This window comes from Uloborus diversus, chromosome 3 (assembly GCF_026930045.1).
Source record: "Uloborus diversus isolate 005 chromosome 3, Udiv.v.3.1, whole genome shotgun sequence".
NCBI lineage: Eukaryota > Metazoa > Arthropoda > Arachnida > Araneae > Uloboridae > Uloborus > Uloborus diversus.
Window position 1 is genome coordinate 595,443 of NC_072733.1, and position 27,331 is coordinate 622,773.

The following is a 27,331-nucleotide window of genomic DNA, read 5'->3' on the forward strand; positions in this document are numbered from 1 at the left end:
AAAATCGCCAATATTGGGAAAATTAATCTGAATAAAACACTTTTTTTGCTTCGATTCGCCAACACTTGAAGTGAAATTATTTAAAGTGTTTCTTTGCTTACTCCAAGTCTAAGGCACTATTATCATTAAATTAGCGTAAAAGGAAGTCATGTGATGAACACATCAGCTCTTTTTTTTTTTTTTTCTAACCAACGCAATGAAAACAACTTGATATTATACAGTAAATTACCGCCCTAAGCCAGGGCTAAGGTATAAATACATAAAATACACCGTCAGCCCAGTCATTCAATCCAAGAACTGCAATCTCGTGCTTTTTAGGAATTAGGATAGGAGCTGGAGGCGGAGAACCTCTTAAAGGAGAAAAGAAAGCCAAACAAACTGGTAGCTAATGTGGAATTAGCACATCAGACGAGTGACCGCAGCAATGGTGCGGCAAAAAGATTGAAGGCAAAGCTAGGTATTTTACAGTAAGTTAGCACACTAAGCCAAGGCTAAGGCAGAAATATATAAAATACACCGCCAGCTCAGTTCTTCCCTCGGATGGAATTTTTTTTGACGATTTAATTTACTTGCGAAGAGAAATCCATTTCGGTCCTCAGTCTGAAACAAAAAGCTGCGCATGAAGTGAAAAATAAATGTATTAATTAGCATTTATATTTATTTACGTAACTGCTTCACCACATTTGCATCAAAGATAAACTTACCAATGTATAATTATTTTACTCTCGAAATTCAATTTTTATTCATGAAAAAATTTGTTCGCAGTAAAAGATTGGTTTGACTTTCAAAAGAACATCCTTGTCCGTATTTGAGGATGTCAGAACGAGAGAAAACTACTCTTTTACATTAAGCTTGCTGCCTAACTGCCGGAAAAATGAGGAACTTTCCGCATAAGAGGGTTGTCCACATTTGAGGGATGTTTGTAAGTAGGAGTTTTACTGCATAAATTTTAGTCAATAGTACTTACACCATTTGGCGGCATTTTAGAAATGAACAACTTCATCCTGAATTTATGCATTGCAAGAAGATTAGCATTATATGTGTATATAAAAAAATCAGCTTAAACAGCTATTAATATTCAATTTTCACAATATTTTTGATGCTTTATTTTTTACATTCACACATAAAAAATATAAATTTTTAAAATATCGAAAACTAATTCATCATTTTTAATGCCAACTTCTTTAATGACGTTTCAATCAAACTGCTAAAGACTATTTACAAAACTGTCTTTTACAGAACCTACTATTTCAGATTTCGCTTTCTAACAAATATATAGAGAGGAAACTGCTGTACCCACGGACAAAATTTACTTTTCAATTTTTGTTGGTCTCTGTGAATGGATAATAGATCGGTAAAATTTTCTGCCAAAATCTACAACTCATCATCAAGTTCGGCAATTTTTTTCAGGTGAAAATTTCAAAGCTTTCAACTGCAAAAAATTTCTTTAAAATCACCTTTTGTCGTGGGTACAACACCTTGTTCACTCCACAGACAGCGGTCTGTGTACCCACGGGCATGTAAAAAAATAAATCAATAGTTCTGAGGAACTCAATACATTTTCACACACAAGCCATTTTTATTAAAATACTTCAAACATCCATTGAAAATAACGCTAAACAAAAACCCAACACAAATCAAACATTTTGAAAATTAACCGTATACCTAAGGTATTTTTTCTTTTTTTAAAAATTATCCTTAATTTTTATCATCAGTTACTCTTAAGAGAGCTTAATATGTTTTCAAGAAATAAAGTAACTAAATACATGACTAGTATAGCTCTATGCACCTATATAATGACTTCAGTTTATATGAAAATTGAACCTCTAACGAAATTAACCCATTACAAAAAAAAATCTCAGCTTAGATTAACCCAACAAAAACCAAAAAAAAGTCGACTTCAAATAAAAACAGCTGGATTGACGCTTTGTAGATCCACAACAGGTGGGGTTGACTTGAACACCATATCTTCAAGCTCTACATCAAATTCATCGTTATTGTTGAAAGTAAATTTCGGACGCTGTTAACAAGGCACCATGTGAGCTGCTTCACATTGAACGAATACTCAGGTGTGACCCAAGGGCACTAAAAATTGCCGTCCGTGGGCACACATGGAATATGTGTCCTTGAGTACAAAGGTATGTCATTTCGGTTTTGTAAGCCAGTTACAGCAATAAGACCACAGTTTCACGACATTAAAAATCAGAAACAACACCTTGAAAACACTGGGCAACATGATACCTACAAAGATAATGAATAATACAATCCACGACGTACAAAAAATAGAAAAAAAAGGAGAATAAATTGTATATGTTTCTTTTTTACTTAGATGCTACTAAAATCGAAAAATTGTGCTAGAATCATGCTTATTTTTTTGATAGAGTTGAAACCTCCTGAGATACTGGAGAAGGCTGAGACAAACGTGTCAAACCCCCCCCCCCCCCCCCCCGCCATTCTAATCTTTCTCGACAATACCCGGAATTTCCCGACCAAGGTACAATCGTCCGTGGGTACAGCAGTTTCCCCTATATATATATATATATATATATATATATATATATATATATATATATATATATATATATATATATATATATATATATATATATATATATACCGTAAAATCCCTCTAATGCGGACACTAACGGGACAAATTTTTTTGTCCACATAAGAGGGGTGTCCGTTAGGAGGGGTTTCACTATATATATATATATATATATATATATATATAAAAGAGTGGGTTGATTTTGACATTTTTCATTTTTTTGAAATCGGAAACGCCTGTGGTGGGAAAAGTTGTGTATTGGCATCAAATGCTCGCATAAAAAATCTTTTGAAAATCAAAATATATTTAGATCCCCCGCCAGCCCCTTAAATTTGGCCTTTGGCCAAATATGTAAAAATTGACATTTTTTACATTTTTTTAAAAAATCTTATAATATTTTTAATCGCCTGTGGTGGGAAAAATTGTGTATTGACATCTAATGCTCATATAATTTTTTTTTTGGTAATCAAAATATATTTAGATCCCTCACCAGTCCCTTGAAATGTCACCAAATATGGAAAAATTGACATTTATTTGTTATTTTTTAAAAATTTATCATGTTTGATTTTTTTAATCACCCGGAGGGAAAATGATTGCCTTGTAAGATTCTTCACTCATAAATAATAATATTAATAATATTCAAACTCCGCTCAACCGGTGATATTTGGAATATTTTCATAATTTTTAAAATCTTGACGTTTTAAAGCAAAAATTTTATCCAACACTTTTTTTTTTAAATTTAAGCATTTTTTATACTTTCTTTTTCTATAATAACACTATAGAATTCTTTAGGATTAAAACATAGGTATAAGATATTAAAGTACCAGAAGTCCGTCGTCGCAGTTTTACAGCAGCTCTTCGCTCATTTTCGCGAAGTATTTTAGGGGAAAATTACTAAGAATTTACCTCAGAGATTTTTGTAATATGGAAGTTTTACACCTTATACATTGCTTTGTCCTCAAATTTTGGCATTAATTTTCGGAAAGCCAATGTTGTACGTATAAAGCCATCACGGCGTGTTGTTCCACTAACAGATAAAGATGCTTCTGTCACCAACCTAACTGCTCTTTCTACCGCTTGTGTATGACATGGTAAATGGGGCCGTAGTAGCCCGATCGGTAGAGTGTCGGATTCGGGGCCGGAGGGTCCTGGGTTCGAACCTCAATGGTCGAAGACCCACCGTCGTCATTAAAGGGGACTGGGCGACGTCAAATATGCTCGTGGTCTCAATGTCCTCCAAGTGAAACGATACCTCTGGGGGTGCTAGCACCAGGTAGCTATTAGCTCCTGGACTAGTTCTAAATTCTCATTAACTGTTCGATCCGGTGATGGTGCTGCCATCTATCGGTATATAAAATAATGGAGGCAAGGCACTTAGTATGCAGTCCTCGACATAAATACAGTTGTAGTCAGTTGTGACTCTGAATAGGAATAGGACATGGTAAATTCCACAACTCACTTTCAATAACGTCACCCGTTTCAGCTACTTTCTCAAGTTCCGCATTGGGTATATGTTTGGTAAGTGGAGGATCTGTAAGGACACAATTTTGCCAATTTATCATATCTGTATAGTCTTTTGCTTGAAAATTAAGAGGTGGAATGACAAAATCACGAACAGTTTAATTAGTAAGAGTTAGGACTTCAGTAGGACTTCAGGATTGTTCGGTAGCCTAATTTCCTTACTGAGAATCGTGTGTCGTTGATCATGGCTATCAGCAGGTTTTCTGGATGACCGAAAAATTCATTTCTTTATATTACAGGGTCAACTACTGATTTCAGATCATCGCTAAGATATCTTGAGTAGTGGATAACTTTCCAAAGATGCTGTGCACCGGCTGTGCATGAAGGCTCAGTTTTAATCAAAAACCAAACTTTGCGTACACTTTTATAATGTATTCTACAGTAGTCCCTATTTCCAGCGATGGCTCTTTTGTACCAACATACACACGAAGTACTATGTTTGCTGTTGTAAGCCACTGAGCATGAGATTGCTTTCCTGATGATTTGGTGGACAGTGATGTTGAACAATTTCCTGAACATATTGCTTGACATATTTGATGCAAGAATTTTTGGTCAGTGCGAAGTCCGTCTGTATCAACTGTTGGCAAATCAAAAGCGATTTTTTTAAAGTTGACTATTGGAAGCTGCTCACATGTGCCAAGAAGCTTCCCTATAAGACCATTATATATAAAAGGACCTGTAGTGCTCCCATCAAGATGCCGTAACAGATAGCGTAAAGGTAGCTCATTGGCGTGCAATTGACATATGAGCCACTGAAACAGCCGTTTTAAATGCAGCTCACTCTTATTACACCACCTTTCACACCAGTATTGACTTCTGTTCCATCTGATCCTACTGCAAGTAAATCCACCCTAGATACTTGGGTTGTTTTTAAATAGTCTAATATGCTTGATAACATTTCATTCGCTGTACTAGTTTTTGGCGATATATGACCGAGAAAATTGTTTCCTGGCTCTTGTAATAATACTATATGCTCTTCCATTTTAAATCTTCTGTGTGAAACATCCCCTTCTTTTACAATTACTAAGGTTCCGTCTTTCCTCCCATCGAAATATAATGCCTGCAACGCTGTCTTATCCTCTGCTAAACCACCTTGTAAATCCATGCGAACCTTTTTCCTTTGACGATCTATTTTACATTTATCTATCACAATAGTGGAATCTTTCTTCGTTATCAAGCCAACATCTTCAAGTGTAGCACTTGCTATCATTGCCCCTTTCCGACTTGAAACTCCAGATCTATCTAGTGTTGTTGCCAACGCTGATAACGGACATGTCATTTTCGAGCTCTTCATTTTTTTGAATACGTAGCAACTTCCATAAAATCCTCAGCAGAATTATCTGCACTTTCTGCAGTTGAGCTTCCAGTAGAACTACTTTCATACTGAAGAGGTTGGGTACGAACATCACTTGCAGATTTTCTCTTCCTCTTCTTCGGTCGTTCATCTTCCATCAATTTTCTTTCCACTCTGAGTTTTTGCACCCTTGTAGTTTTTGCATCTAAATTTCCCATGTACATTTTCCTCGAAGATCTCTGATCTTTTAAGAATTCTTGTTCCAACACCAGTATCTTTTTATATTTCTCACATGTGCACAGTGACATGTCATTGCACTTACACGTTAAGATATCAAACAGTGTGGATTTAGCGTCGTCTTGAAATCTTCTTAATTTCATTCTTGCCGATTCACTTGTTTTTCTTACATATACTTCTTTATATCCATGACTTTTTTATGATACTTTCTCAGTCACGCAATACTTTGTTGATGTGAAATTATTGGAAGAGAAGTCTTTCTCCAGAGTTCTTCTACCTTTTCTATAACAACTCTAGAAATTTCTACAAACGGGTAGCGTTTGGGCACAGCATATTCAAAGGATTGTGTTGAACAAACAAATAGATATCTATTACCTCTTCATAAGTTGGTAATAATTTACTGCATAAATCTTCAGGGTCACCTAACACAGGATCACAGGCTGATTTTCTAGTCCTTAAATTTCGTTTCTTAGTGGTAGATATCGTGTTGAAAAAGTAAACGACAAGATGTTTTCAAAAATTGAAGTATTCAATTGCAAGAATTTAATAAGAATTAACACAGAAAATGAGAAGTAGCATAATAATAACACACTCTTCCAACAAGTTCTTCTGCTCTGAGTTTTTCGTTACCATTTCTATTTGGCTCATATATGCTTAGCTAAGTGCCAAGAACAGGCCGATTTGTCAGACTGGGGGTGGGGATTTAAATAGTTTTATTATATCACAAAGAAGAAAAAAAATAAACATTCGGAGGAATCACACCATCTGTCTCTTTGACAGTTAAAACTAAGCAGAAGGAGCAAAGAAAAAAGGCAAAACGCGCAATTTCAGATTCCTGGCAGGGGTGGTATAAATAATGTGATACGATAATTATTTTGTTCACAAACAAAGGGTCTTACTATTTACTGTTTACACCACAGGTGATTAAAAAAATACATAAGAAATAAAAAAAAGTTTGAAAAAAGTCAATTTTTCAATTTTTACATATTTAACGAAACTTCAGGGACCTGGCAGAAGGTATAAATATATTTTAATTACGAAAAAATGTTTTTTAATGAACATTAGATGTCAATACACAACTTTGCCCACCACAGGCGATTAAAAATATTATACATAAGATTTTTTTAAAAAAATTTAAAAATGTCAATTTTTACATATTTGGCCACACTTAAAGGGGCTGGCGCGGGATTTAAATATATTTTGGTTTCCAAAAAAATTTTTATGCGAGCATTTGATGCCAATTTACAACTTTTCCCACCACAGGCGTTTTCGATTTCAAAAAAAAAATCAAAATCGAACCAGCCTAATATATATATATATATATATATATATATATATACACTGCGATGCAAAAGTTTAGACAATGACGTTCTTCAGCTGTAGAATTTAGAATTGCGATAGCAGAAATACAAAAGTCTGCAAACATATTCAAAAACTCTTTTGAAATACTATAACCAAAATACAAATGTTTGATATGCTTTAACAATACTGTTTTGGAAAAAATAGAAATTTGCTTGTTGCAAAAGTTTATACACTATTACGAGTTTCTGTTAATTTTTTTTCGTATATGCAAATTTAAAAGAGATGACATCACAGACCTCTTGTACTTGAGGTCTGCCAGCGATAACACTTGGTAGTCGAGATGCCGCGAGCTGAGCAGATTAAAGCGGATGAGGTAACTAAGATTTGGCAGTTGAAAGCTAAAGGTAAGCTTTCTCCTGAAATTTCGATTATTATTAATAGATCAAAGAAATCTATTTATCGAGTTTTATCAAGTCACTGCAATTATAAGGCAAAACGCAGATCTGGGAGGCCGCGTGTGACGAATAAACGGGATGATCGTCAGATCCAAAGTCTAGCAAGTACCCAACAAATGACTGTTCGTGAAGTTCAAAGCACCTGGGGCTTTCGGTATCAAAAGATATGATTCGTAGACGAATTTTGGAAACAGGGACAATGGTTTACTGCAAAATGAAACAGAAACCAGCTCTAAAGCCACATCTTAAATCACAACGAATGCTGTGGGCTCGAAATATATCATATGGATCGAAATGGATATCAGTAATATTTAGCGACGAAAAAAGTGGAATCTGGATGGTCCAGATGGCTGGACATCGTACTGGCATGACTTACGGAAGGAACCTAGATGTTTCTTTTAGTCGCCGACAAAGTGGTGACTCTGTGATAGTTTGGGCAGCGTTTTGCTACAATGGACAAGTGTCTTTGACCTTTACCAGTGGTCGCCAAACATCACAGCATTACACTGACATTAGAGGATAATCTCCTACCATTTGTTGAGCTTATAGGGGGCCCTTAGTGGGAATTTCAGCAAGACAATGCTTCGATTCACACTGCAGGAAACACAAAATCTTGGTTAAATTCAAATAATATAAAAGTTCTCAATTGGCCAGCGTGTAGCCCAGACCTCAACCCTATAGAGAATCTTTGGGGCATCATGTGTCGCAAAGTTTACAGCAATGGTAGACAATACACTTCTGTATTGGAACTTAAGAGATCTATTGAGGAAATATGGTACGAAATTGAGCCCTAAACCATGCAAGAATTAGTTTCTTCGATGGAAACTCGTATTTATGAACTAATAATGAAGAATTGATGAACAAGCAGGTTTTAAAACTGTTTTATTTAATTTTTACTTCGTTTGTGTCTAAACTTTTAAGACAATGTTGATTTTGTGTCACAATGTAAAAACTTGTAAAATACACAAGTCAACTTTTCATTGATATAAATATTATACAGTATGCATAGCACCTTAGACTAAAGTCGTCTTAGGAAAACTGAATAAATGTATTTCGAAATCTGTGTGAATTTGCTCATTGTCTAAACTTTTGCGTCGCACTGTATATATATATATATATATATATATATATATATATATATATATACATTAACTACTTTGTTTTCACTAACCCTTAAAACCAAGACACATAGAAGCAAATATAACTTTAAAATAGTAAAGTTTTCTAATAAATGTGAATAGTAATCCATTAGATCATTTAACGTGTTGATTAAAAACCATTACCTCTTTCACACGTGTGATTTATTCTTTAAAGTTCAGAGGCGAACTGGTCCTAAAATTTTTATGTGGAAAAACATTTTTGCCGGCCCTACCCAAAAAATTCTGGCTGTATTTTTCCGAACCCAGAAAGTTCCTAGCGAGGTTTTTCATTCGAACAAAAAATAAAAAAAAATTAAATAAAAACAAAAAAACCGACTGCGTAAAAATAAAAAAAACTAAAAAGGAAAATGTATAAGTCCAGTTGTTTAGAATGTATTAAGTACTACTGAATAACTACACCGTTGAAATAGTTTTATAACCGTACACAGATAAGACAATTCATAAATTCAAAAGCAGAATAGAAGGATCAACAGTCAGGGCCCATTCCTTTCTGATTCAAGGAACCCCGTAAAATTTGAATGGGCCCCGACTGTTGATCCTTCTATTCTGCTTTTGAATTTATGAATTGTCTTATCTGTGTACGGGTATAAAACTATTTCAACGGTGTAATTATTCAGTAGTACTTAATATATTCTAAACAACTGGGCTTATACATTTTCCTTTTTAGTTTTTTTGGTTCTTACGCAGTCGGGTTTTTTGTTTTTATTTAATATTTTCTTATTTTACACTTTTTAGTTAACTTTCATTGACTTAGTTATTATGATTATAAGACGGTACTTTTCGCAACCTTGTCATTTCATTGAGAGAGTTTGCTTGTATCGTGAGGTTTATTACGTAACTTGCAGTGGTCTAAACTACTGATAATTAGTCCCTCTAGGGATCTAACTCGGCTTAAAGCTACATATGCTTGACCATCGGCAAAAATGCGCGAATTTAAGTCAAACACAGCACAGCTATATAAACAGCCTGTGTAACTAATGATGACGCGCAATGGGAAACGTCCCCCCCCCCCCTCAGTCAAATCTTTCTCGCAAAACTAAAAAAGCCTGTCAAGAAAGTACACGTCGCGAAACTCAGTCCCGTGAATCAAAGCAAAAACAATTGCAACATGTTAGAGGTGAAAATCGAATTAGTAGACTTTCTTTCTTTTGGTGCTTATTGCACGGGTTTATTTTGATGAGGACTACAATCTGAGTGTCTTGCCTTCGTTACGCATGATATATTTTTTATTACAGTACAGAATACATATAAAGAACACACGAAATAATTTACATCAGAAAGAGGGGAAATTACATCCAGAGCGAGGGTGTCTTGACCCACCGCCTCAAGCGGGAGAAGCAATCGCTTAGACCACTCAGCCATTGAGACCCCAATAAGTAGACTTAGTAAACAAAAAAATTCAGGCAGCGAAAACTACCTGCATTTGTCACACGCAGGTAGCGTGCGACACAGTGTGCAACACCCAACGTGCGATGATCCCGAACTGACAAAATGGCAACCGGTTTTTGAAATGGTACTTTTTATTACTGTCATGTGTTTAGTGACACTCCCAAGGTTAAGACAAATCGATCGACGTAAGAATTACCAAAATTGGCCAAGGCGTTTAGCCTGTAGAACGCCACATAGAAACGGACATGCATACATAGACTGGTAAACACATTACCCTCCTTTGCGTCGCGCACGCGCAGTCGGGTAAAAAAGAGGAGAAGAAGTTTTTTCGAAACCTACATGTCTTTAAATAAAAAAAAAAAAAAAAATCCCAACCCCCCTCCCGTTTTTAGTCCGGACAAGTTTTCTCTGGCTGGTAAAAGAGGCCATATTTAGTTTTGTTTAAAGCCATGCTTTTCTTTTTTGTTCATTTTGAATGTATTGCCTGATCAAGAAAGTGATGTAATGCTTTCCATGTAAGTGGGGCATAGAATATCCCCAATTTTACGGTGCTTTAGAGGACATTTTAAAATAAGGTGTAAAATTCTGCATTTTGAAGCCTTATAAGTGGTAATTAGAACGAAAAAATATCAGGAAATAAAAGAGACAAAAAAATTTTTTTCAATGTTTCTTTTGAAAATTAAGGTAATAAAACTTGTTTTGGGTTCCTCAAATCCAGCAACAAATACAACAATGAAAAACCGATTAATAGTAAAAACTGCTTTAAAAGAAATTGTGTATAGATTTCGGAAATGAGTAACAAGAGAGTAAAATATTACCATTATTGTTCCTTAAAAACACAAAACAACGTTGTTTCAATTGAATATTTATGACTTGAAATTATCAATTCTAAAAAAACAGACAAAGTAATACCATCAATGCAAAAAGATGTGATATCTCAGCAAAAACAACCCCGTTGTAAAAATTCCCCACCAAGAAAACCTTTAACTCTTTCCCACAAAAAAGAAAGCCATCATCCTGAACCAAAAAACCCTCAGCCTTAAAAAGTCATGATATCTAGTTTGCCCGCCAAGTATCTGCCAAACTATCATCCTCCCTGTTATCCTCTTTTATCGCAGGTACTTCCGTTCGAACCTCCTCACACCTTCAACTCCTCAGAAATATAGATAGATCCTTTAAATTGTTTATCTAGTTTGGCGGGAAGCTTTTTGCTCACCAAGCAACCACCTCAATTAGAAAAGCTTCCCGTCAGAAACTCGATGAAAGTAAGTTACTCATTTTTGGGCACCTTTTAGCGCCTGGCAACCTTGATTAGTTCACACACAACAGGTAGGCATCCTTACTTAAGCGTTTTGTTTACAACTTTTACTCTTTATTTATGATAACAATTTTTGGTAACTCGATGAGGGTAAATTACTCATTTTTGGGCACCTTTTAGCCCATGGTAACCCTGGTTAGTTCACAGGTTTTAAGTCGGCAACCTTACTTATGCGTTTTGTTTACAACTTTTAATCTTTGTTTATGATAACACTTTTTGAAAACTCAATGGGAGTAAATTTCTCATTTTTGGGCCCTTTTTAGCCTCTGGCAACCCTACTTATGGACCGGACAAAGTTAGGCAATCTTACTTTAGCGCTTTATTCCCGGGTTTTACTCTTCATTTAAGACACCAATTTCCGGAAACTCGGTGATATATAAATTATCTCCCTCTTTGGGCACTTTTTAGCCCCTGGCAACCCTGATTAGCGACCCAAAAATGTTAGGCAACCTTAAGCGTGTTATTTCTATTTTTTACTCTCCATTTATGTTAACAAATTTCTGAAACTTGACGAGGGTAAATTACTCCTTTTAAGGCACTATTCAACGCCTGGCAACCCTGATTTGTTAACGTGATAGAGGTAGAAATTCTTACTTTCGCGTTTTACTTACAACTTTTATTCTTCATCTATGGTAGCAATTTTTTGGAAACTCGATGAGGGTAGGTCATGCCTTGTTGGATCTTGGTCTTAAATGTACATGAATCTCGAGTATATGCGTGTATACAGGCATATATGGATATACTGGGTGTTCCGTGTTAACCTGCAAGACCTTTATTTTCGCAACCGTTAGTGATAGATGTAAGAACGTTCAAATCAGATCCAAAGAAAAAATATTAAAAATTTGAAATAAACACTAAAATAAGTCAAAAAGGCAAAATTTAACTTTTTATCGGGTCCCATGTCCCCTAACTTATATTTAGGGAAATAATCTTCATTCAAAAACATTTCCAACACATAAAGTTTGAAATTAGTACGACCAATATTCACCGAGATATGAAACGCAGCGTTTTGTGACATACACCACTTTTCACTCACCGTCAATAACGCCTTTTGAGGGAAAATATAGCAGTTAACATGTGTTTATAAAATTATACTTGTGCATAGAGTGTGATTTTTCATATTGTTCGAGGTTTTGTTGTGTGTTTTTGAGTATCACGGCATAGTATTTGCATTTATTTTTGAATAGCAATGAAAAATATAAGTACCTTGTTTTTCTTACATTGACGACCTGTCATTCTTCTGAAAGGGCGGTAAGTTTCAATCTCATTTTTTGTATGGTCCCTTAAACGTTTAAGCTGGAATATCTCCCAGAATTTTGGACGCAAAAATACCAGGTTTTTGGTGTTAGTAATATCTTTCAGTGGAGATTATTTCCCTAAATATAAGTTAGGGGACCTGGGACCTGTATAAAAAGATAAATTTTGTATTTTTTGACTCATTTTTATTTTGGGGTGTTCCGTTTTAACCTGCAAGATTTTTATTTTCGCAACCGTTAGTCCTAGATGTATACTTCCCGATAAAAAATGTTTAAAAACAGATGCAGAGTTAAGATATTGAAAGTTTGAAGCAAAATTAAAAATGTATCAAAAAGTTTAGAATTTAACTTTTTACACGGTACCCAGGTCCCCTAACTTATAGTTAGGAAAATAACTTCCATCGAAAAATGATTCCAACACAAAAAGTTTGAAATTAGTGCGACCAAGATTCACCGAGATATGAAACGCGTTTTTTTGACTTACACCGCTTTTCACTTGCCGTCAATAACACCTTTTGGGAGAAAATATATTGGTTAACAAGTGTTTAAAATTATATGTGTGTATCGAGTGTACTTTTTCAAATTGTTCGACGTTTTGTAGTGTGTTTTTGCGTATCACAGCGTAACATTTGCCTCTATTTTTTAATAGCAATGAAAAATATAAATACGTTGTTTTTCTTACTTTGACGACCTGTCATTCTTCTGAAAGGGCGAAAAGCCCATCTCATCTTTTGTATGGTCCCTTAAAATTTTTAACTAGAATATCCTTTTGAGTTTTGGTCGCACAAATATCAAGTTTTTTGTATTAGTAATAGTTTTCAATGGAGAATATTTCTCTGAATATAAGTTAGAGAACCTAGGGCCCGTGTAAAAAGATTAATTTTGTATTTTTGACTCATTTTTATTTTTGCTTCAAACTTTGAATATCTTAACTCCGCATTTGGTTTTGAACAATTTTGGAATTGGAAGTATACATTTAGGACTAACGGTTGCAAAAATAAAGGTCCTGCAGGTTAAAATGGAACACCCTGTATAACCAAAAGTCTTGGGACAATTTCCAAAATTGACATTTTTAGGGATTACTCAAGAAATAAGAGACTATTTGCTTTGTAACTTTTGTCACTTAGTAGGTACGTTCCAGTTGTCATTTTCCATTGAAATTTATATCCCCCATGCATTTAGGAGATCAACCACAAATTGAGAAAGACAGAAAAGTTTTTTTTTATCATCGTTCAGTATAAATAGCCGAGAATGAGCTGTAAAATTCAGAAAAGTAAGCTTATTATGTAATTTTTTTTAACGTAATTTCGAGAAATAATCACTGATATTCATTAAGATATAAGCATTTCTCTCAAAACTGTAAAAAAATTTTATGTATTTTTGACCCATAATACGCAAAGTTTTCCATCAAGGCTTACCAAACTTTCAGAACCAAACTTCAGAAAACTTGAAATCATGCAACACAAGTATAGTACTAAAATTTGAAGTTAAAATGTTGAAAAATTGATGAAACATTAACGTTTGAAGCAATTAATTTTTGCTGCGCATGCGCGAAAGATGGCAATTCATAACTTTCATAATCTAAATCGCATCTTGTTTCCCCAACTCATAACAAAATTCCAATTTAATATCTTAAAAATTCAGGAAGTCATCAGCGATCTAATGAGTCGAATTATTTGAATAGCTCTTGGATAGGCGACGACTGATTAGGGGTCGTTCGCAAGTTTCCAACACTTTCTTGCAATCGCTCAGTCAGATTCATGATAAAAACAGATTATTTGCGAACCATCCCTCACAATCCGTCGCCTATCCTGAGCTATTCAAATTCGGTGGATTCTAGTAGCATTTTAGATTATGAAAGTTATAAATTGCCATCTTGCGCGCACGCGCAGAGAAAAATTAATATCTTTAAGCGCTCTTATTTCATTACATTTTCAACATTTTAACTTGAAATTCTTGTATTATACTTCCCTTGTATGCTGTAAAGTTTTCTGAAAGTTTGGTAAGCTTTGATGGAAATCTTAGTGTGTTATTAGCCGAAAACCTTCAGATAAAATTTACGCATTTGAAAGAAATGCTTATATCTTCGTGAATATGAGTGATACTGTTTGAAAAGTATGTAAAATAACTGTAGATAATAAGAAAACTAATTTCTGAAATTTACATCTTATTCTCAGCTATTTACGATAACGATGATCAAAAAATATTTTTTACTCGTGCCGACATGTATATACAGGTATAAGCACTTGCATGCATATAATAACCATTTGTGTATACTCGTATATACAACGATACAAGTATACTCGTGTATACACGCTCACATATGAGGTAGTGAGAAGCAAAGGGGTGCAAGTGGCAAAATTAAAAATTTGGAAATAATCAATACAAGTGGTAGGTGAATCCCTCCTCTGTTTTGGGGCAAGATATAGTACTAGTAGCCCTGGTAGGTGCTGCTGTACAGCATGATTTAGAAAAAAAATCAATGAAAGCCTACCTAGGACGTAATCTTTATGCGCGTTTTATTCAAAACTTGAAAATGTCCACTTACATCCCTTTCCTTCTCACTGCCTCATATTTGCGTAAAGACACGTATTTATTTAGGCATGCATGCATATATATATATATATATATATATATATATATATATATATATATATATATATATATATATATATATATATATATATATATATATATATATACTATTGCACTTGTTTATGTACGTATTCGTATTCACCAGTATATATATGTTTATAATAGTAGTGTAGTTTCCTAAATTGAAATCTATTTCATCCCGTTTACTGTAAAAGCATTAGTTGAACAGGAAAATTAATATTTGACTAATAATCTGCCTTATACGTTAAGATTAGGTGACCGTAGAAGAACGATTGACATTAAGTTTAATCACGTGACCACTTTTAACCATCTAACTTAAAATATTCTAAAATATTATATTTAACACTAGAACCGCCAACCGGGTCGTTTTGTCGCAAAACGATGTTTCGCTCATCACCACACGAAAAGTATCACAGGAGAAAAGAATCATTTTGTGACTTTTCATAAGTTATGGTGAACAACAGCTTACCGAAATGAAAAATTCGTAACAGAAATATTTTTCTGATAACTAACACTTATACCTAGAACCGCCGACCAGGTCAATTTGACCAATAAGATACGTTAGTCGCAAATGACGCGAAACGACTATTTTTCGAAATGTAGCAGTAGTACTTATTCCCCACCCTCGTTGCAAGAATAGTCTGCTCCAGAGGAGGAATCTTCAAGGTTTTCAGTCAAACAAGCGACTAGGGGCAGGACAAATCTCTAATGATAGGGAAAACTGGTTTCTGGCTGTCTCTTGGTAGGCAAAGGAAAATCTTCGTGAAGTGATGGGAGGGTTTGGTGCTTGCCATAGACTAATAATAAGAGTAGACCGAGCTTTTTCATTCTTGCTGATGAAGAAAATTGGTTCATAGATGTATCATGTGACTAGTGGAAGGGCTTGGCGAAGACTTTAAAAGCATGGTTGCTAGATGGCAGCATTATCTATAGTTTGGCACTCGACATGTATTTTAAGACAATATGTTTTCATTAAAAAAACCTTCCAGGTGCAGAGATTGAACTGTTTTTCTTTTAGTTATGCATTATTTTGACATTATTAATAGTTTTTGATCAGTTTTCAGTAACTTTTATTTCATTTGGAGCTGTCAGCGTTGGCGTGAACGAAATGGCGTAAACGTTTTGCGTTAACGCAAAAATGTACTAATCGGTATCTTAAATTGAAACTGTAGGTAAAAAGCTTACCGTTTGCCCATTCTTCTTGGTCGCTTGCATCTTTTATTGCTTAGAGAGTTATTGAAATTGACTAAAGAAAATGCACAATACTATCTAAACGAAAAACTCACTATATTAACAAAATATTTACAACTTAGAATAACAAATTTACAAATCGGACTCCATAAAAGCTCATTCTTTCGTGTTCCATCAATTCTATTTATTTTATTTCTCGCTGGCGTTGATCGTCTGCTACGATTAAGCCCGCTGTTGCTAGGATATCCACCAGTCACATGGTTTGGTTTATGAGCAGCAAAAGGGTTGCCATAGCTCGGTCTACTCTTATTATTAGTCTATGGTGCTTGCATTGAGTCACTGGGTGCTTGTCTTCCGTTTTATTAAATGGGCAACAATGCGTTAATTATGTAAGAAGTCCATTGGCGTGATTGGTCTTAAGGTCTCTTTTTTTTTGTTGGATTTTTTCCTCTCCTCTTTTTTCACTTTTTTGGTCATCAATATATATTTATATAACAAAAAGATATATATTTAGGTAAATAGAAAGAAGATGGGTGCCCATTTCCCCCCCCCCCAAAGAAAGAAAAAGAATTCGCTTAAAACCCACCTAAAAAATTTGATGACGCAGTCTGCGTCATTGAGATTCCCTCCCCCCCCCCAATAGAGAACTTGTATGGAGTGGGGAGCACCTCACTTTTAAAAATTAATAATTCATGATTCATTGACAAAAAAGAAAAAAAAAATCTTACAGGGTGGATTTTTTTTTTTTAATTAAAAGTTCGAAATAAAAACTTTTTTAGGTGATTTCATAAAAATGGAACTTTGAATTGAAAGGGGTTTAGAAATGTACATATCTCCCGAGAGAGCTGGCGCACCCCCCCCCCCTTCCCCAATCTACCCAAACAATAAGATAACCTTCCCATAAGAATGAGAGAACCTAAAAAGGTAAAAAAATACTCCTAAAAAACTCTTAAAGATTTCAGTCTGCACCATGCCTCCTCCCCCGATGGGCACCCCGAGAGTGTCTACGATCACTATGCGTCCCAATTTTTGAAGTCAATTAATCAGTACTTTTAAAATACGATAATATAGCCCTGATATTTTTAAAAAATATCCCAACCTCCCATATTTCATCCGACCTCCCTCCCCCAGACTCTTTTTTTGCTCCCCTTTCTTATACCCACTTCTGATACGTACCTCAATAAAATTTTCAATCTTGAATGAAATGCTTTAAAATGCGACGTCATTTTTTGCGCCCTGAAATCTATGCGCTCAAATGTTTTTCTTGGTTTCTTTTTTTTTTTTTTTTTGCCCTAGATTCTGAGCGCCTTCGTTTTCTTTTTTTACCACTTCAAGCCTGTTCGAGTTTGTTTTTTCCTGCTCTCTCAAACCTGAGCAACATCGGTTTTTTCGTGTTCTGGAATCTGTGCACCTTTTTTTTATGCGCCTCGAAAATTCTCATTTTGATTTTCTTTTATTTGAGCTCTCCAAAATTTTCATTTTATTTTGTTAAAGTTGTGCGCCTTCGTTTTTTTTTTCTCCTTTAAAACTGTGATTTCGTTCCACTACCCCTTTTTTTGCACCTAGCACACCTGCACAAACTTTTTTTATTTTGCACCGAATACCTGAGCTCTTTTTTTTTTTTTTTTTTGCACATGCACCCTCAACCGTGTACGGCTCCCCCCCCCCCGCTGTTGAGCCCTTTTTTTGATAAAAATTCTATTTTGTGCGCCTTTGTGCAAACCTGTGCGCTTTCGGTTTTATTTATTTTTTTTTCTTTTTGCTTTCGAACTTGTGCGCCTTTTGTGTCGTTGTCGGTTTTCTTCTCTTTTTCTTTTTTTTTTTTGGCACCTTCAGTTTTTAATATTTTAATTTTGTTTTACTATTTTATCTGTTTTTATAAATTTATTTTTACCACCTGTGGGGTTTCTTATTTTTATTATTTGTTTATCTTTTTGTGCCTTCGGCTTCTTTGTACCTTCGGTTTTTTTTCCTGCGCCTTCCGTTTTTTTTTCTGCGCCCTTTTGGAATCAAAGTTGGATCCCTCTTGAGGAATCCATTTCATCCCTGTATCACCAACTCCTCTTTTTCTCTCCTCGAAATACAGTAGGGGAATATGGGGTAAAGTGAAATAATTAAGGTTACTTACTCTTTTCAAAATGAACAAGTTGGACATTTGTTCTGAAAATTACGGTACATAAAGAAAGATATATTTCAAAATAAAACTTGCATTGAAACATTATTTTTTTATTTTTGACAAAATTTATACCTTCCCAAAACGGTGGAAAATTTTCATTTCTTCTTTTCAGGGGGCAAAGAGAAAAATAAAATTTTTCTAATGAAAAATTTTCTATTCGATTGATAAGGATATTTTTAATCAGATAAATGAGTTAATAAAAAAATGAATTAATAAATGAAAATGAAAAGAAACAATAAACGAATAAATTAATAAATAATAGGTTAATATGTAAAAAAAGTAAATGGATGACTATATAAGGGAATTATTAAATGAACGAATGTTAATGAAATAATTTATAAATGAAAACGTAAGTGATATGGTAGAGGATTGAATACGTAAATGAAATGAACTATTTCACTTGACCCCATCCGCTTTGCCTCGCATGCACTTGGATATGTGTACAAAGCACTTAAAATACAAATAAGCTTAATATAAACTAATTAATACTGCACTGAATATTAGTAGGTTTCAATTAATATTTCAAATGTTAATACCAAGAACTTTATGACTTAATAATGACAAAAATAAGTTTTGACTCAAAAAAAAAAAAAAAAAAAATCACAATATGAATATCAATTTTTTAAAATTGCTTTTATTATCATATTCCTTGATTTTCAGAGGTAATTTTTACTTGAATGAAATAGACTACACGCGTTATAACATAGTTAAAGTACTACTAGGTAGCTGGCTTTTAAAGCAGAGTAACTATTTCACTTTGCCTCGAGCTTTCACTTTGTCCCGCTCTTTCACTTTGCACCACATTCCCCTACTATAAAGTTTTCATCTTATTTGATATGAAAATAATGTTTGTTGTCGCCTAATTTTGTTTCCTAACAGCAAAATTTACATTACATTTAATATATTGTCTGTAGATGACTTACCCTGAAGATGGAAATTATAGTGTTTCAGATTATTGCGACGTACAATACTTTTAGATTTTGGTGCGGGGGGGGGGGATGAAAAAACTACCCAAAAATATCTTCTGACTGAACTTGACTTGCCATTCGTTACATTGTTTGTCGGGAGCTCCCCTGGCCAAGGAGCTTTCGGACAATAAAAAAGCATTGTTTGCGAAATTGCGATGTGACTGAAGTCAGTCCCAAAGTTAAGATGATCTTCGATTATAAGGACAGAGGGTTCAAACACTCTCCAGAGGAATTTCCGAAAGTGAAGTTGTAAATACGCAAATGTGCATGTCACGTTTGGTTACGTAAATACGTAAGGGGAAGTGGTTCCTTACTCTCCCTAGATTTTTTTTTTTTTTTTGACATTAAAGTCCTAAATACGCAATTAGGCCATATTTGACAAATTCAAGAAAAGGAATTGGGAGTTAAAAAAACCCCTCCATTTTAGACGATTTATGATGGTGTTAGGAAGAGTGAGGACCTTAGGATCTCCCGGAGTTTTACCGAAAACCGGAAAAATAAAAAAAATAAAAAAACGGACGAGGGAGCTTTAAGAAAAATTGTTCAAAAACAACAAGGTGTTTCCATCGTTCTAAAAGCAATGGCAACTCCTTAAATGATGCGGAGCTACCGCACCTTATGTATACCCCCCTCCCCCACGCACACACAAAAAAAAAGACCAAAAACTTCTTTAATTGCTCCCCTAAAAACTTCAGTGGAGCAGCCTGCGCCAAGAAAATCTATGATACGTTAAATTTTCAGAATTATATATATATACATAAAAAAAAAACTGAGGAGTTCCTAAAAATTTTTAAGTACTAGTCTCAATTATTAGGGAATCATTGTAAGAATCAAGAGCGGTAAATAAGCGCAGTATGCCTTTCTATATTTCTGTGGAAAGCAAAAAGAAAAAACTTCATAAATCTCTTACCTGTTGAAGAGAAAACAATTCATGTCTGAGTATTCCACGCTGTAATATTATCAGGCCGGGATATGCGTATCCGCAGGCCTCGCAGTGCAAGGGGCCCAACAGCCCAAGAAATTGAAAATAACTAGCACTAAGACTTATTGACGTTGCAAATATACATTGTTGACCTCTGGGAGGGGCGCTACTTATTTTGTTGCAGCGAGGCCCAAAATTTATAGATCCGGGTCGGAAGTACAATAATATCCCAGGCACGGGGAGCATCGAAGCCAGAAATATCAAACTACCATTTTAACAAAGACACTTAAAACTTATCGTACCTTCTCTGTTTCATCTTTTTAGTATTTTGTCTCCAAGTATATATATATTTTTTACTCGCCGTAATAAGAATTGTAGTTTTCTTGAATGCAAGATTGCAAGGCAAGTATAAAACTTCAACTATCTATGCAGTTTAGATTGCAAAGTAAAAAACCCCACGTGGAAAGGGCGTGAGGCACTAAAGCAGTCTATGTGAATCCATTGAGTCTTGTACATGTCATTAAGTTTGATTACTCCTATTTTTACACCTGCATTTTTCTTTTGTTCGAGTTTTTTTCACACGACCATGACCATCCGTACCCAAAGTCCAGTTTTATCTTATCTCATCTCATTGATTCTACAAGAACTTGGAGAAACGCACTCCGGCGGCCAGTGCACCCAGAGGACACTGGGGTGTAAAACCTTTCGGCAGGGCCTGAAAGCAATAATTTGCGGCGACAAAACTTGCGGTGGAGAAGTCTTGTTCCGAAAAGAACAGGGAAGGAAAGAAAAAAAAAAAAAGCGTTGGGTGTAAAATTATACTAGTTTACTCCATGTATCAAAGTAGCAAATTTTCGAAAAAAAAATTGATATATAGAAATTTCGATACATAAAAGCGATCTTAACTTATCATTAACTGCTCCTAAAACATTTAAATTAAAGCTAATTTTCGTGAATGAAATTGAATCTATAATTTATTTGAGAATCGGATTAAATAAAAATTAGTTGGAATTTGGAAAAAAGAACTTTTTTCAACTTTAGGATTACTTGAGCAGGGACTCTTCAGGCAGAGCCTGATATTGAATAGGCCAACTAGGCCGTGGCCTAGGGCCCCCACTTTTTAGGGGCCCCCAAATTGCTAAAATTGCTTTATCCAATAAACTAATAAAGCTAAAATTGTAAAGTTTGACTACAGGGGGCCCCGAAATACTGTTTGGTCTAGGGTCTTCCAATATCTTAATCAGGCAGTGCCTTCAGGTCTGAATCTGCGTGCCCTAGACCCCGCAGTGAGGAGGCACGTCCTTAAGGTTTCAAGGGCCCAAGAAATCGAAGAAAAAAAATGGAACAAAGACTTATTAACGTTTCAAATATACACCGCTGGCATGTGGCCTCTGGTGAGGGGCCTACATATTTTGTTGTCGGGGGACCCAAATTTTTTTAATCCGGACCTGTGTCCCTTCAAAACCTTGGGGCCCGTAAACAGACGCCTAAGTTTGTAATCAGGCCCAGAAGTTGACCCTTGGTCAAGACATTTTTTGATGCTCCCATGCAGTCAAACCTTACGTCTTTGGCTAAAACAATTTTAGCTATTTGGGGGCCCCGAAAAAGCTAGGCCCTAGGACACAGCATAGTTGGCTTATTCAGTAATCAGACCCTGATCCTGGGAAAAAGTATAACAAAGCAGATCGAAAGAGCTACAAGGAAATCAAAAAACTGTTTCTTCAATTTTCCTTTGGAAAAAAAACCGCTTCGTTTGGGGCCCTCCCTAGCTCGGGGGCCCTCGGCGATCGCCGAGCAGCCGACCTGGCCAGTCCGGGAATACTCAGTAGTCCCCCATCCACCGTAGATATTTTAGATCACCCCAAAAGAAAAGAGAAAGAAACTGCCTGATTCAATCGCTTACTACAATGCAACTAAATACGGTGTGGACGTGATTGACCAGATGGCAACGAAATATACAGTCAAGTCTGCTACACGTACGTGGCCAGTGCAGTTTTTATGTAATATTTTGGATCTTGCTGCAATCAATGCTTGGGGTTTGTATGAAGCTATTACTGGACAATCTGTAAGTCGACGAAAATTCATTCAAGAGTTAATTGAGGAATTGAGAGAAAAGTTTCTCTCCCGGCAAAAAAAAAAAAAAAGGCTGCAAAAAGAAAGTGTGAAGCAACCAATGAAAATGCACTGAATGAAGCACAAGCTAAGCATAACCGAGTCAAGTGTCACAGTGTGAAATGTGAGAACAAAACTACTGATAACTGCTCGAAATGTAGAAAACCCTTTTGCGGAAAATGTACAAAACTAAATTTTGTGCACGATGCATTCAGTAAATCAGATTTTTTACTCTCAAGAACTAGTAAGGAAATGAAAAAAAAAATTCTTCATAAAAATCTAAATTTGTTTAAAAGAAATATTATGTTTTTTCTTTGAAATTGGGAAAGTTTTGTCCTATTTTGTTGAAGAGAGATATAATGATACTCAAGAATAATAAATATCAAAAACTATGATTTAAAAAAAAATAAGTGAATTTCTCTCGAGTTATGTAAATTTCTTCATGTTAATGCTTGGAAATAGTTTTTAAATAAAATGTTTTAGTAAGCTAAGTTAAGCGCTCGTGCATTTTTTATTGATTTTTAATCTGGGGTCAAAATGACCCGCTCGGCGGTTCCAGGTATACCGAAACTTCGGTTGTTCTAGTGTTAAAAAGTACAGCTAGCTGCTACTGAGTAAGCTTTCTTGAGACAAGTAGGAAGCTTCCAGCGCCGTCAGCCTGTTCAAATTTCTAAAAATCAAAATTACGCAGAAAAGTTAAAAGAGATGTTCATATCTTTAAATGTTCCATTACGCGCACAAAACGAATTTGTCCACTAACTAAATACTGGCAGTTTTAAATTTTGTATTCAGCATGTATTTTCTAAAAAATAGAAATAAAAAAAGAAACACTCGTATGAACATTTATTTTCAAGCTACAGTCACTAATTTTTTAGATGACCACTTTACCCCATTGACAACTTTCCCCTACTAGGTCCTATCAACCATCTTATCAACAGTTAAGATAAAACTAAAAGTCATAATGGTTATTTCCTTTTTTCAGCCACAAATGAATTAAAATAAAGGAAGTATCGTCTGGCGACGGAGCTGAAAAGAGAGATGTAGTGTGTTTTGAGAAGAAGCGATGAGCTAAAGCTTTCATTTCGGAAATAAGCAAAATGTATTAACCCCTTTAGCATCACAGTTAAGACATCTTTACTATAGCTTTAATCCACTGGCATACAATGACGAAAAAAACATCATTCATTTCAAGTGCCTTCGTAGTGGGCCCATCATTCTTTTAGGTCAGGAGGGGGCAATAGCCCCAGCCCCCCATTTGAAAAATTAACGTATTTACATACAAGTGGGCGTGATTTTTGTTTTTTTTTTGTTTGTTTTACATAAGCTGGTATTTTAGTATAATACAAGTAAAAATACAAATTGAAGATGAAAATGGGTTCATTGTTAATATATAAAAAGAGAACTGAAGTCTAATTTCCTTCTTTTCAATTAGTTTAACGTTATATTAAGCTCAATTAATATATCAACGTAAATATTGAAAATTTTAAGAAGACAAACACGAATATAGTTGTATATATATTTCCTTCAGTAAGTTTGAAGTAAAAGCATCCATTAGGAATAAAATATCTTTGATATTTCGTTCGTAAATTAGTATCCTTTTGGCACACATTAGTTTCAAAGTTATGTAAAATCATTACTAAAATTTTTAAATAAAAAATAAATTTAATACCTAAATGTTTACATAAAGGATATGAGGTCAAAAAATGCTTTCATTACTGAAAACTCACCTTGGTGGGCCCCCGAACCTCTTCAACTCCTGATATTTTCTAGACCAAGTCTAGAATGCCTTTTTAAGACCATAAATTATAAAATTTTCCTGATGTGGGCATTCGAACCTCGCCTCCCAGTAACATCACCAAAGTTTGCCTAAAACTGCGTTTTAAGAGCTGCAATTTCAAATATTTCCGGGGGAACTTGTCGGGAAAAACTCCATGTCCTTAACATATTTCGAGCTATCATTTGTGTTTTTAACATTTCAATTTGGAACAATAAACGAGGGAGGTCTCTCGAACCATCTTCCTTTTTCTCCCAAACATTATGAAAGTTCATCTAAAATGCATGGTTAAGACTACAAATTTGAAAAAGGAAAAAAAAAAAACGGGGGGGGGGACCCCCGGAACTCCCTCCCCACAGTATGGAGTGAATATTATGCTGTGAATGAGGTTCATATTTTCATTACATTGACCGCCTTTTAATACAAAAAAACTAAACCCCGTCAAATTTTACTTAGTTTGAGATACGTTTGGAATGAATAATTCAAAAATGGGTTTCTCTTTACTTTTTTGACCTAAAAATGGCCAGCCCATGTGTGTCTAGGGAAGGTTATATGAAAATCACTCATAGTTTTCGCTTGTCTTCTTTACATTAGTGAACTTAAAATTTCGCTATAACATAAATTGGAGGGGTGACACCTTAAATTACAGCCCAGGTGTTCACTCATAATAGGTACTGTTACGTCTTTAATAAAGTTACAGGTAGTTATCAAAATAATGGAAACACTCTGTGACAAGTATGTTGGGAATGACTACTCTGCTGTAAATGTTCGGTAAATAAAGGTGCCTTCTGACTGCAATCGCTCACACGGGTGAATCCAGATGGTGATTGAGTTCTGTGGTCACCTTTCCTGCTCTTGTTCGCTTTTTAGACATTACAATCCGCTTCATTATCCGTCGGTTTCTTCTACTGAGCATCTCTATCCGTCCACTATTTTTACTTTGCCGTTGCTTGTCATATCGCGCTGTGTGTAGGCTGTCATGACTTCAGATACTGTACCTGTAGAAACCCCAAAAAGTTGAGATATTTCAGTTGCACTTGCTCCAGTAAGACGCGCTCCAACAATTTGGCTTCTTTTACAGTTTGAGAGGTCCGAAATTTCACGTGCTTGAAAAAACTCCAAGTCTTCCAGAACTTCAATTAAGTCACCCTGTACAACCAGAATATGTACATTGCTATTCATAAAAAAAAAAAAAAAAAGGAAAAAGAGATACCTAATTTTGTTCTTCATTACTTACGAAGCACATTCAAAAATGTCACTTTTATTCGTAGGTATTTCCATTATTTTGATAACTACCTGTATATATTTGAGCGTCTCCGATTCTTAATTTTAGAAAACCTTTTAATCCTATGCCGTGCTACTTGTCAGAAATTGTTTTTCTAAAATTATCTTGTAATAGATTTTGTTGTTAATCTTTAAGAAACGAAGAACTGAAGTAAAATTATTTTTAAAAAACCGCAGGTGTAATCATAACTTGTTTTCCGTTCATACAAATTGTTTCAAAATAAGAAAATATAATAGTATTATTTAAAGGAGAATTCGTTAACGATAACTATTTATTGCTGCTGTAAACTCAATGAAAATGTGATGCCTTACCTCGTGGGTGAGTTTTTTAGGTAGGTGATTATAATAAGAGGTATATAGGTAATATCGTTCTTTTTGATGATCCGTTTATCAGAGTATCGATCATTCTTTTAAGCCGTTCATTTAACTCGTTCATTTGAACGACTTCGTTCATTTTAAAAAGTTGCAGGTGATTTCTCTGTACGAAATACTCAAGTACATTTGAAATGTTTCATTTGATCCGTAATGTTCTTTGAAGGAAAAATAACTAAAATCATCTAAAAGAAAGAAAATATCTCTATGATAAATGAATTAAAAAACTTTATTCAGGTTTAGATGTATAAAGCGGCTACAGTTTATTTTGTAAGATATTTCTCTGTTGCCGAATGGTAAGATATGTTTCCCATTCCAAAAATCGCTGATTCCTTTTCAGCATGTCACAAAATGAAGTTATTAAATTTTACTTTATGAAAAAAGTAAATAAACTTTGTGACGTCAGAAAACTTGCAAAATCGAACTTAAGTGGAAATAGTGCACAAATTCTAAATAGAAATGTCATATCTTCATGTGTGAATATGAAACAAAAAATAATTTGAAAATGTACTTTAAGTTGCATTAAAAAAAAAATGTGAATCACGAAATAAATAAAAGAAAGAAATGTTTATTAAAACTATGTACATTAAATATACATAACGTTAACGTAACAAAAGTATTATAATCATAAAACGTCTGCTTTTTTATGTATAAAAACTGGCGTAAATTGTCGAAACTGACCTTTTTGGACCCCAAAACAAACATCTGTCAACCATGACATCTACCCAAAAGAAAGAGCTGCCTTCCTTCAAATATTTACGTCCAGCTACACATACATATAGTAGTACCAATAGACCATGTATAACGAAAAAAGTAACAACAAATGCATTGGTAGCTCAACCGGAGTACCGGAGAAGTTAATTAGGGGAAAACAAAAACTCACCTAAATTTATTAGGGAGCTCAAAAGTATTTCCGCAATACCAATAAGAACAGAAAACTAAAACCGCAATGCTTTTTTAAATGGTTCATTAAACAGTAAAAATCCTTATTAAAAATCTCTATTCATTGAATGTAAAGTAAGCGATTCGGAAGTCGTCAAGAAAGTTAAAAATAAAGCCAAATTAATATAAATAGTAGTTCATGAGAATGATGTTATAGAAGACAAAAGAAGAGCCAGAAAAGTGATAAAAGGTATTTTTAGAAATAATTTTGGCGAGTGACAACGTGAGAAAGATTTTAGCAGGTGCGTGGGACAGGATGTGGAAAGTCGAAATATTTTGTTAGTTGCCCAAAACGCAACACAGTTACACAAAACATTACTGATTTGGAAAATCGCAAATGAACTTAAACGGTTAAAGAAAAATGATGAATAAAGGAGAAAGTAAAAAGGTTCAAAACGAATATATTGTACTGCACTGAGAAAAAGGGAAATTAAGATTGATTAAGAGTTAAAGATTTGAAGATGAATGCAATTAAAAAAAAAAAAAGCGATGTTATC